The sequence below is a fragment of the Cryptotermes secundus genome, unplaced genomic scaffold (assembly GCF_002891405.2).
Source record: "Cryptotermes secundus unplaced genomic scaffold, Csec_1.0 scaffold274, whole genome shotgun sequence".
Classification (NCBI taxonomy): domain Eukaryota; kingdom Metazoa; phylum Arthropoda; class Insecta; order Blattodea; family Kalotermitidae; genus Cryptotermes; species Cryptotermes secundus.
Genome location: NW_019735463.1, coordinates 874,147 through 886,355, shown reverse-complemented (window position 1 = coordinate 886,355; position 12,209 = coordinate 874,147).

Sequence of the window (12,209 nt, the reverse complement as noted above, 5' to 3'; positions counted from 1 at the left end):
TTACTGGTGACGAGACATGGTGTTTTCAATATGAGCCTCTCACAAAGCGGCAGAGTGCAGCGTGGTTGAGCCCAAAGAAGCCGAAACCAAATAAAGTGCGCATGCAAAAGAGTCGAGTAAAGACACTGCTAACCGTTTTCTTCGATTCCAAAGGAATCATTCACAAGGAATTTCTGCCAGAAAATCAGAGCTAGAATTATTCGAATTCGACCTGAATATCGAGAGCAAGGTTCCTGGTCGCTCTTCCACGACAACGCCCCACCCCACAAATCGAAGATCGTGCGCATTTTTTGGCCAGAAATCTCCGTATTCGCCAGATTTGGCTCCAGCAGATTTCTGGTTGTTCCCAGAAGTTAAGTTGGCGATGAAAGGAGACCGTCACGACACCAGGACATCCAAAGGGAATGTACCGCAGTTTTAAATGCGATTCCACAAATTGAGTACAGTGACTGCTTTCGAAAACTTTTCAATCAATTCCAACTATGTATTGATTCATAAGGAGACTATTTTGAATAAAAAGAGCTAATTTTGGAAAGAATTCATATCTTATGTTTTTAATGAACACATTCCTAAGAGAACCTGGACACACTGTGTATGCTTAGATGGAATTGCGAACAAAAGGTTATGACAGAACTAGTACGCCTATTTCTGGACTCTTTCCATCGTCTGTTATTAGGCAAAATTAAAACACAACGTTTCGGAGACAGAATCTATCTCCGTCCTCAGGTGGATGGGGAAGAATTAACCTACTTAATTGGGTCCATTAATCACAAGACAAACCGCGGTCAGTACATAACGGCCTGTAAACACCTGACAACAGATTCTATCATTGAGAGATAAGAATAAAATCACAGTAAAAGACAAGCCAGAACTTTTGTGCCAAGCATGCACATGTCAAAAATGTGATAAAAGAGTGGTATGGATTAAGTTCCAGGAATTAAATTAAAAACGAGGGTAAAAAATGTAGAGGATGTATAGCTAATTATGTAGATAAAGAATCATGCTACCAGAGCGACTTTACGAAATAAAACTAAATCCCAGAGCAAAACTAGCAGATGTAGCGGAAGACACTAACGTTCATAAAATCTTTAATTTTGTCTTGTTGACCTCTTCATTGATGAGGGGTATCCATAAGGGAGAAATATCTAAATTGGGCTGGCTGATCGGATTAGTTGAATATGCCATGTGAGCTGATTCCTTATACTTTCTGTACCTGCTGTTACTTTCAATCTCCAAGACCCTAGCTTCACCTTACCTTGTGGCCCTCTTCGTATACATGCTGAGTCAACCTGGATTTCTCTAGAGGACCCTGCTTGAGATTATGCATGTGTTCGCGGATTCGCACGGCCAGCGGTCTTCCTGTTTCACCAATGTAGTTTCTGCCACATTCACAGGGAATGCTGTAGATGCACTGTGCCGTCTATTGAGGACCCCTTTTTGGCTTCGTTCTCACGAGCGAAGATCGTAAATTGTGTTTAGTTTTGAAGATTGTCCTAATGTTATGCTGTTTTCCTATGCGCTTAAACTTCTCAGAGATTCCCTTGACATACGGGTTATAAACCGTGCCAAGAGGCTTTTCCTATTTTTTCTGATGGCTACTACCCTTGGACCCGATAACCGAGTCAATAAAGCCTTGAGAATAACCACTGAGTTGCAGGTCACGATTCAGGTTGTCAGCCTCCATTATCGGTCTTGACGGTCTTGGCATACATAGTGGTAACTCTATCATGAAGACTATGAACAATTCCTCTTTTGACATGTGGGGGATGGCTGGAATTGAAATTAAGATATCGGCCAGTGTGGGTAGGTTTCCTGTAAACTTTCGTGGTCAGATCCGTCCATTTTTTTATGACCAGAACGTCCAGGAAGGGGATCGTGCCCTCCGATTCTATTTCCATAGTAAACTGGATGGCCGATCTCAGACTGTTGAGGTGGGTAAGAAAATTCTGTATCCTCTCTACACCATGGGGCCATATCACAAATGTATCATCCACATACCGATGGTACACAGCGATGGTTTATCCTGCACCGAGTCGACAGCCAGTTGTTCAGAGTGCTCCATGTAGCTATTGCTAACAACGGGAGAAAGGGAAATACCCATTGCCATGCTGTCCTACTGGTAGAATCTTCCGTCCCCTTGAAAGTAGGTAGTCCTCAGGCAGAAATCTAGAAGTTCCATGATGGCTTCCACCTTCAGGACAGACCGTTCTGCCAATGTGTTATCGTTTTCAAGCCTACTTCTGATGACCTGAAGGGCTTCATCGACTGGAACGTTGGTGAAGAGACTAGCCACATCGAAGCTGGCGAGCGTATCCTGTCCACAGGGATTAACCGATTTTAGCAATTCTATGAAGTGGCTGGAATTCTTAACGAAGGAATCAGATCTGCCGGCCAGAGGGCTCAGTATTTTTTGAAGGAAGCCAGCCAAGGCATAGAAAGAGGAGCCAGTGGAACTCACTATGGGTCTCAGCGGAATATCTGGTTTGTGAATCTTAGGAAGACCCTGTAGGTGTGGAAGCTTGCTGTGATATGGGGTCAGCTTTCGTTTTACCTCAGCAGGGAGAACAGTTGTATATTTGACGAGAATTTGCTGAACTTTTCTCTCAACCTTGTCTGTAGGATTTTTGGACAAGGGCTCATAAACCCCAAATTTCAGCAGGGTGTTAATCTTGTCCCTGTATTTTATTTCATCTAGCACCACCGTAGAATTGCCCTTGTTTGCTGGCAGGATTCTGATATCTTTGTTGAGCCTCAAGGACTTCACAGCTTTCGGCTCCTTCTTGCTTATATTGGGGGTGGGTGACTTGGCCTTCTGTAACACTGACCTGACCTTCCATCTGAATTCCATTCCCAAAATTTGTGGAAGTTTTGAAACCACCGATTCAACAGCACATGCCATGTCTAAGTTGCAGTATGGATTCACTATGGCGAAATTCAAGCCCTTCATAAGGACTGATTCCTCATAGTCTGTGAGAACGTGCTCTGAGAGATTAAGGACAAATCTTTTAGAGGTTGTTAGTAAACTATACGAAGAGTAAAAAGAATTGATCTCGATGAATATGTTTAAAATAATGAAGTCAGAGAAACTACAGAAAATGATTTCAGAATGTGTTGACAAACATCGAGTTTCAAACCACAATGATGAAAATGGAATGAATGAACAGGTCTCATATGCATTCATGATTGTGTTAGCACACAAGGAAAAAGAGGTTATGTTTCTCAGCTCCTTCCATATAAAGGCACAACAACTTTGTTCGTAATTTCACAGCAGCCCGAATAATCTCTGCGCATACAAAAGGGTTTTGTTGACATAACACTTATCGTTATCATTATGCAGCATACTTATCATAGTATCGAATTCTCTAGTATTAACCTGTTGCATGAACGTTCGTTACATAGTGGGTCACGAAGAAGCGAGTAATCTTTGTTTATGTGCATCGTGTCTATTCTGAGAGCATTGATTATGTGTCGATGTGGATATACTCTTACGCAGTATAGCACCTAGTGGTAGATTGTATGAAGGAAAGGGTCTACGATTCAGTGTGCATGTTATTCGTGGGAGATTGCGTTAAACGTGTGTCTCACATATCGTTCGAGCACATGGAAGAGAGGAAAGGAATATGGAAGAGAAGATGTATGAGGAAGTGGATGTATAGATCCACATTTTCTTGACCTCGGCACTAGCTGGACTTGAGTGGACAGCTTCACGCCTCTGCCGTTTTGCCCCCGTGGAGAGATCCCCCAGTATCCGTTGGATAAGAGGCTGGGTGGGCCCCAGAGCCGATCTGGACGACGTGGAGAAGAGAAAATTCTTGACTTTACCGGGACTCAAACTCTGATCCTTAAGTCGTCCAGCCAGTAGCCAGTCGCTATAATGAATATTTAACAATACCGCTACACCGTTTAAAATAAAATATATTCATGACGGATTTAAAATAGTTTACCTTTCAATGAACTTGGCACGTTAGTATCTGATAAAAAGCCGAAATATTGAATATCTGGTTGAATTTGTAAGTATGGCTCGTCATGACACGGCAGGGCTAAGCAAATTACAGTGTCTTCTGCATTATTACTATGTTTTTTCTTGTTCAGGTCTTTCGTGGAATTAAATCCTGCATTACATTTTTGGAAAATGTTAGCCTTCGTGTTCCTCCCAGCAATCTTAGGGACTTCTCACTGTTTGGTGTTTGTCCCTCTAATAAACTGTCCCTCTACTCAGTGCGCCTGCGCTGCCAACGCGGTGGGTAAAGATCTCGACATATTTGCAATCGGAGCGGTTTCTATCAGTGACACTGAACCTAAAATTGTTAATAATATTTGTCAATGATACTCTTAATATTACGTGTGTGTATGTACGTGTATTGGTCTTATTTTATTGTTCTCGCCTGTTAAGGTTAATTTTAATTTTTCCTGGAATGATTATTAATTTATTGCCATTATATAGACTCTCAAATTTTGTATTTTGTTTTTAAATTATTTTTGTGTATTTCTATGTACTCGTGCTAACCTTGTGATTGGCCTCTGTGCTGTTAAGTTTGCACGTAAATAAACATGAATTGAATTGAATTAGATTCAGATACATTTTTCTCTTATGATACAACATATTCTTTAAAGGTTACATTTTGTACAGTTAAAATTATATTTTTCGAGTAATTAAAATTCCACACTGTATTTTCGAGGCAGTGTAGTTTTGACGGATTATTAATAAAAGAACGTTTATAATGATTTTATTGCCTGTCCTTTCATTTTAGAAGCTGTTAGTATTGGAGTTTCAGTCAGGAACGTTAGGGACATAATACCTTCTACATTTCATTTTCACGTAACAGTGCCCTCCTTGACACTGCACCATAACCGCAAATGTAATATGTAACGTCAACCTGTTTGACAGTAGTGCTTAATTAGTTGAGCACAAGGACAAATTTAACTTTTTCCTTTACAACATGCGTATACCGGTAGTTTTTTAATTTATTATGGGTTTTATGGGTAGAGGTCGAATACGTCTTAAAATTAAAATATGATGAAGCAATGCGAATTTTTAATTGTCATTGACTTAGTTTTATTTTTGGATACTCATACAATTGCATTGTTTCGCTAAATCATTTCTGCTGTGCTCTGAGCATGACCGATTCATTGTCCTAAGTAATAATTTTATCATCCGCAGGTACAAGACAAAAATAAAATATTTAATCTTAAAATTATTCGTAGCGTTTAAGGCTTCTAGCTGTTATTTCCATGTACCAAATCGGTGTTCCATAATACATGTGAACGCGTGTTACAACTCAGTTTGTTGAAGACACATGGCGGCACGTCAAAAAATGTCGCCCTGCAAAATTGGGTTCCGAAACTGTACATGGTCTATGAAAACAAAACATAACACATGTTGAATATTATTATAGATAATGAACCTGTGTATATATTAACTAACTCCTCGAAGCGAAGTTCTTCTTGAGAAGTCAACAGTGCTCAGATACTCAAGAATTTCCCAACATTTTATGGAACCCGAAAGTTAATTACCGTTTAACAAAACCCCGTCACTTGACTTTATCCTGAGCAATATCAATACACTCTACATTCCCATCTAATTTCTCTAGGATAAATTTTGCTATTATCCTCCGATCTACGTCTAGGTCGTTGTAATAGTTTCTTTCCTCCTAGTTTCCTTACGGAAATTCTGCATCTTTCATATTTCCCATTCGTGCTACATATCCTACTTATCTCATTCTAACTTGATAATTATTGTTATATTTATGTGTATATATATATATATATTCCTTGGCACTACAGCCCCAGTGGGCCTAGGCCTACCTCCATGAACTTCTCCGTTCACTTCGGTTTTTCTAGATCTTACATATTCGGTACGACACCTTGGGCGGGTAATCAGCTCGTCGCAAGGCCTCTACCTGTACACAAACACAGAAAAACGCACACACACAAAGTAAACATCCATGCCCTGAATGGTATTCGAACCCATGATCCCGGCTTCAAAGCGAGCGAAGACAGTGCATACCTTAGACCGCTGGGCCACCGTGACCGACATATATATATTACGAATTCTAATTACGTACATTTGACGGCGACAGAAATTCAAAAGAATTGCGCCAAACGGCAATGTTGTTTAATAACGTACGTATTAAAATGATATATTCAAGCAAACATGTTTTATACTTAGCCTGTGTGCAAATTACTAGAATAAGCCAAATGCCTCTTACTATTTTATGTTTCAATGTCATATTTGTGCCTGCTTCGTTGAACAAAGGAAAATGACATGTCACGAAACTGTACGTACTGCATCTCCCATTTCTTCAGCAATAGTTGCTAGGTTCCTCATCCCGCCTACGTCAAAATTCCGGTTCACGTAATCACATTGTCGAAAAAGATAAGATTCTTAAAGCCATCTCGAAAATCACAGCGTATTCTTTCTTTACTGATAGACAAAATTTCTAAGTGGGAGCTGACAGAACTTCATTTTGAGGATTCTGTGTGCCTTCAGTTCATAAATGAGCTAAACATGGAATACAATGAAAGCGAGAAGTGTCAATGAGGCAAACAGAGAGAAGAATATTGTTAGTCCAACTGGGTCCACTTGGCACGGCGGCCACTGATTGGCCCATTGTAGCCTGCCCCGGGTGATTATTATGATGAAAAATTTTATGGAATGAAGACTGGCAGGGGAAACCGAAATGCTCGGAGAAAACCCGCCCCAGCGCCACTTTGTCCACCACAAATCCCACTTGACCAGACCCGGGATCGAACCAGGGCCGCCGCTGTGGGAAGCCAGCGACTAACCGCTTGAGCTATGGCGCGGCCTTTGTTAGATCTATTAGTCCTTCTTGAGCTTATAAAGGCAGATATGTGAGAACACCGATTTTACGAAATTACCTGCCCAGTCGAAATATTTTAACACTCTTTTCAAAATAACCCGAAAGTTGTTGCTGCAGTACATTTAAATATTCTTCAGTGAAACTGGTTACTTTATTGAGTGGTGTAAGCGAGCACACATTTGGTAACATCTCAGTGGACCCAGTGGCGAGGTTGCTGCAGCCATAACCTCAACTTGCCGTTGAATCATTTAATTTTGTTCATACTACTTAGGATATTTTCGTTCTTTCCCTACATATTTCTTTTTCTTTCATTTAATTGAACGCAAATATCTTACAGTTACGCTAGATTATGTATCTATTAATAATCAGCGAATAAATGTGCATACTCGTCCGCTTTCTAGTCCAAACATGTGTGTGGGGGGAGAATAAGAAGAAGAAATAAATTGCCGTTACTGGAGGAGCCGCGATTTGATGAAGATGACAATTCTTATAGCTTCGTCCAGCACCGCGTAGAATCTTAGCGATATCAGCTTCGCGACGAATAAAGGATTGTCGAATTCATTTCTCGCACTGTCACCACGAAACCTCTCTTTCTACCTACCATCGATGAAGCCAAATCTGTAAATTAAAGGTAAAATATGTCATCATCATCAGTAATCTGTCAAGACGACAGGTCCACAGTCTCTTCCAAAACAGTTCCTCCACTTAATGCGATCTCGAGCTTTCTCCTTCAAATGAGAATATCCTCTTCTGTCCCCAAGGTCATCCAGCATCTTCTTACGTCTTCTTCCTCGTCTTCTTGTCACTTCTATCCGCCCATTTATCTTTCCTTCGATAACTTTTTTTAGAAGGCAGTTTCTGCGTAAAACATGACCAATCCAATTAGCNCCCTGAGAGCTATACCAGCGGTAGCGTAGCTACTGGCAGGGCCTCCCTTGCTGGACAGGTCAAAGGGTAGGCATCAGACGAAGAGAGACACCAAAAACTGATGCCGGAAGCAGCGTCATCAGCAGCGACTTGAAGCACAGAGCAAATGATGCTCGAGATGGTTCAAGTTCGTATAGCAACAGGCGTGACCAGAGTGGTTTGAACGGCTGCTGTACTGCGATGTGGAAAGCAAATGGAAAAACTACCACATTATCACTTTTCCTGGATAGTCTCTTTCCAAAAACAGAAGATCGCATTAAGTGGAGGAACTGTTTTGGAAGAGACTGTGGACCTGTCGTCTGACAGATTACTGATGGGTGGACAGAGCTATGCTCCAAATGTAGCATTTCACTAGTTTCTTCCTCAAATTTAAGTTAAAATTTAAGTTAAAATATGTACCCGTGCTTAATTAATTAAGCATCATGCCATGAAGCTGTATGGGGGAGTGAAAGTATAGCTCCACCATTCTCGACCTTGGCACTACCTCTTGGTCGCTTTATCCCCCCTCCCCCAGAACGATCCCCTGGTATCCTTTGTACAGGAGACTGGGTGGGATCTAGAGCCGGTTTTGACGCTGTTGAGTAGAGAAAATTCTTTTTCCCCTTCTGGGCGTTGAACCCCGGCTATCCAACCAGTAACCCCATCGCTCTACCGACAGATCCTGGATCCATGCAGGCACCAATATACTGCTTCCATTGAAGCCAGGTTTAGCCGACATGTTAGTCAGTAACATGAAATACTCGTATCTCATAGCCTCTAGCTCCTTCCGGAAGTTCATCGCAGAAAAGTACATTGTTTGTGATTACATTTCAATCGATATATCGATGTTGGCGGCAAGTTGAGCGTGACTACTAATATCAGTAGATTAATCTGTCTGAAGGAAGAATTTCGTCCTGGAAATTACTTTGATATCACTTAACAGATTATTTATTCGGCGACTGATTTGTATTAGATGACAGAGAAACTTCAGAAGTTTCGTTAACAGCTTCTGGACCCTTTTCTTTGCAGGTAGGCATTAATAATATTTTTGCTTTTGCAGGTGTCTTGTTTCATATCACAGGTTCATCTACGTTGTAAGTAGCTTCCTGGAGTTTCTCGAAGTTCGTACTAAGGAATACATAAAGTTCTCTTGTTTTTGTTTTATTGCATCAAACGACAAAAACAGATTATATCCATTGAAGACAGAGAAGAATTCCTCACTCTAAGATGTCGCTTCATCTTGCTGGGGACTGTAGCATTGTTACTAAGCTTCTTTTTTTTCACGTACAATATACAAAGGAATCGGACATGCTTCATCATCACGTCAGAAAAACCTGAAGGCAAATAATTACCTCTTTATTGTCGACACACTGTCTTTTAGTTTCTCTTTTCCTGGCTTATTACTTTCACTTTCATTATTAGCACTGCTTGGTGAAGTATACCTAGCAATGGATATATTCATTATATGTGTGGCACGCGGTAGCGTAGTGGTTGAGGCACTGTGCTACAAACAGGAAGGTCGCGGGATCAAATCCCGATGATGTGGATNTATTAGCACTGCTTGGTGAAGTATACCTAGCAATGGATATATTCATGATAGGTGTGGCACGCGGTAGCGTAGTTGGTTGAGGGACTGTGCTACAAACCGGAAGGTCGCGGGATCGAATCCCGATGATGTGGATTTTTTTTCAGTTTACCTAATTCTTCCAGCTGCACTATGGCTCTGAAGTCGACTCAGCTTCTAACAGAAATGAGTACCGGGAATCTTCCGGGGGGTAAAGGGCGGCCGGCGTGTAAGGCTCACAACCTGACCGCCGTCTGTGAGTTAGTTGTCTAGAAAATGTGGGAGCCTAGACGTCTCACAACCCTATGGGCGTCCCCGGCCTGTTACAGGGATAGCTTTTACCTTTTTACTTTACTATCGTTCTTAGCAGTAAGTAGACCCAACAAGTAAACTATGTAGACGACACGTGGTGTCATTTAAAGCCGGGTCCAGGCTTGTTGCGTATCCCCGTATCGTATCAGTATGGACGGTACCCCGTATCATCCTTCCGTTGCAAAATGTTGATGCGGTGATACGCAACGGGCTGTTCGCTCACTTGGCGGTCTTTTCCCGTCTCATCAAAGGGACGACACGCGTTGCAGTGGTGCCAGTCTGGACGTGCACGCGTTGCATCGCGACGAATGCCAACACTTTGGAAATTTGGTCGCTTGTGCTATCCAGAACGATATCATGAGTATTTTTCTTAGGGAAACAAGTGGTTTTTATAAAAATTACAACACTGCGACTTACGGAACAGGCCCAAATTCTTTCCTCTACTACAAAGGGCCACCAAATGCCCACTACCCGACTTCTCCCCGCAGTTTTTTCTCAGCAACAATCAGCAGCCTGTCCTGAATACACCTTCAACAGTTTCCTCCCCTCAATCTCCTTCACCAGCTACGGCCTCAGAAGACGACTTCCTTATTCAGGACCTTATATAAATGTGTTGATGTAACGATTTTACACAAGTGCCTTTAATTCAGAAATACTTGCATCAAAATTAAATTATTAAAATAAATCAGTATCTCACATTTTGTTTTGCTTCAATGTGCAAGCTCTATTTTATTTCAGAAATATAAAATAAAGTAATCAAAAAAGAAGAAATCATATTGTTTCCTTCATTTAGTGGTTAATAACAAGTATTCGCTAGCCTTAATGAAGTCCTTCAGTGCTTCCACAAGTGCGCCACAAACTTCAGGGACAATGGTGCTGATTGTTTGCTTCGATATTTTGAAGAGGTATTGAAGACTGACGTACGAATCTCCAGTTACCAACAATCGCAGTGTTACAGCCAATCTTTCCTGAGCAAGAATTGATTTTCTGAACACGGTATCTTTTTTAAAAAAATCGGCCCGATCAAATTTATCAGCAACTAAAAATCTGACGGATGGATCCTTGTGAAATTTTTGTACGTCCCACTGACTGACTGAAAATTTAAGTCCGCCAAAAGATTGGACCCACTGTATACTTCCCTACTGGCATAGATCAGTGATATCCACAAACGTCCTGATTTCTCTCGTCTTTCCATTATAGCATAGTGAAGATAGACGTGCGCGGCAGCTGCTACCTTCAGGTTAGGTGTAGTCACTGCTGACTGAAATCTGGCTCGAAACTGAGATTCAGCTCGTCATTTCTTCGTTGCCTTCTTGGGAGGAGAAATTCTGTCGCGTCGCCTCGGTTGATACGCAACAAGTCCGGACGCAAAATTTTGTCGCGTTGCATCGGTTGATACGCAACAAGTCCGGACGCAAAATTTTGTCACGTTGCATCGGATGATACGCAACGGAGATACGATACGAGGATACGCAACGAGTCTGGACCCGGCTTAACGTTGATGCAAGCTGTAAACCCCACACGTAGTTGCCATTTCGTACAAAGGTTTAAAAGTCCTGAAATACACTGAAGTTTCTTTTGCAAATTTTCTATTTCTGGGAGAGGACAGAAGTGTGCAGTCGATGCTACAAAATTTGAACAGTTAAAAAATGTCCTTAAGTACTCCACAAAGAATTTAGTGTATCATTCAGTCAGAAATGGCCGCAATATATTGCAGGTGTTTCCACTCAAACCCGTCCCTTTGCAAGGTCGGGATATCTGCAGTGGAATGTTAGAAACAGATTATGTTTCCACCGATAAAGGAATATGGCTGGATTATTATTTATACATTTGTCCTCGTGTGGACTGCTGAGCAAGGCGCGCCTCGTTCATATATTACAATGGTTATCAAGTAGTTTATCATAAAAATTATTGGCAAGAAATATATATTTACACATATGGGTGTAATAAATCTAAAGTTCTGTGTTACGTAAGCTCCTGGTAGTTAGTCCGTAGGACACCATGTGACAGTTCCTGGGTGGGCTTGAAGTATTTTAGACCAAAGTAAGTCTATTCCTAAACGTTATAGGACTTTGTCTGAAACGAAACCAAAATTTGACTAGCTTATAGCAAAACTGCAATGACACTCCTCGTATTAACTAAGAAGGTAAAGGTGAAAGCTATCCCTATAACAGGCCGCGGAAGCCCGTAGGGTTTTGAGACGTCGAAGCTCCCACATTTACTCTAGACCAGTGCTTCTCAACCGCCGGGCCGGGGCCCAGTAATGGACCCTGGCATCAATTATACTGGGCCGCGAGGAGGCTCTTCTGGAATTTGTCATTTTCATTTTCTAAACATTTTTCATGAATAAATATTTTATAGTGGAAATATTCTGAAGAGAATAATATTTGTGTCAAGAAGCTCGGACACAGAACACCAAAATCTGTGTAGCAAATGTTAGTGACCAAGCCGCATATTTTAAACATGGAAGTATTCATGAATGATCGGGAATTTTCAGACATCCAAATCTTTCCACATTCGGGAAAGGCAATACTGGTGTTTATGACCAGTCATAATAATTGCCTGCAAGCCGATTACAACAATGGGCGGCATATCCTCTGTTCTCA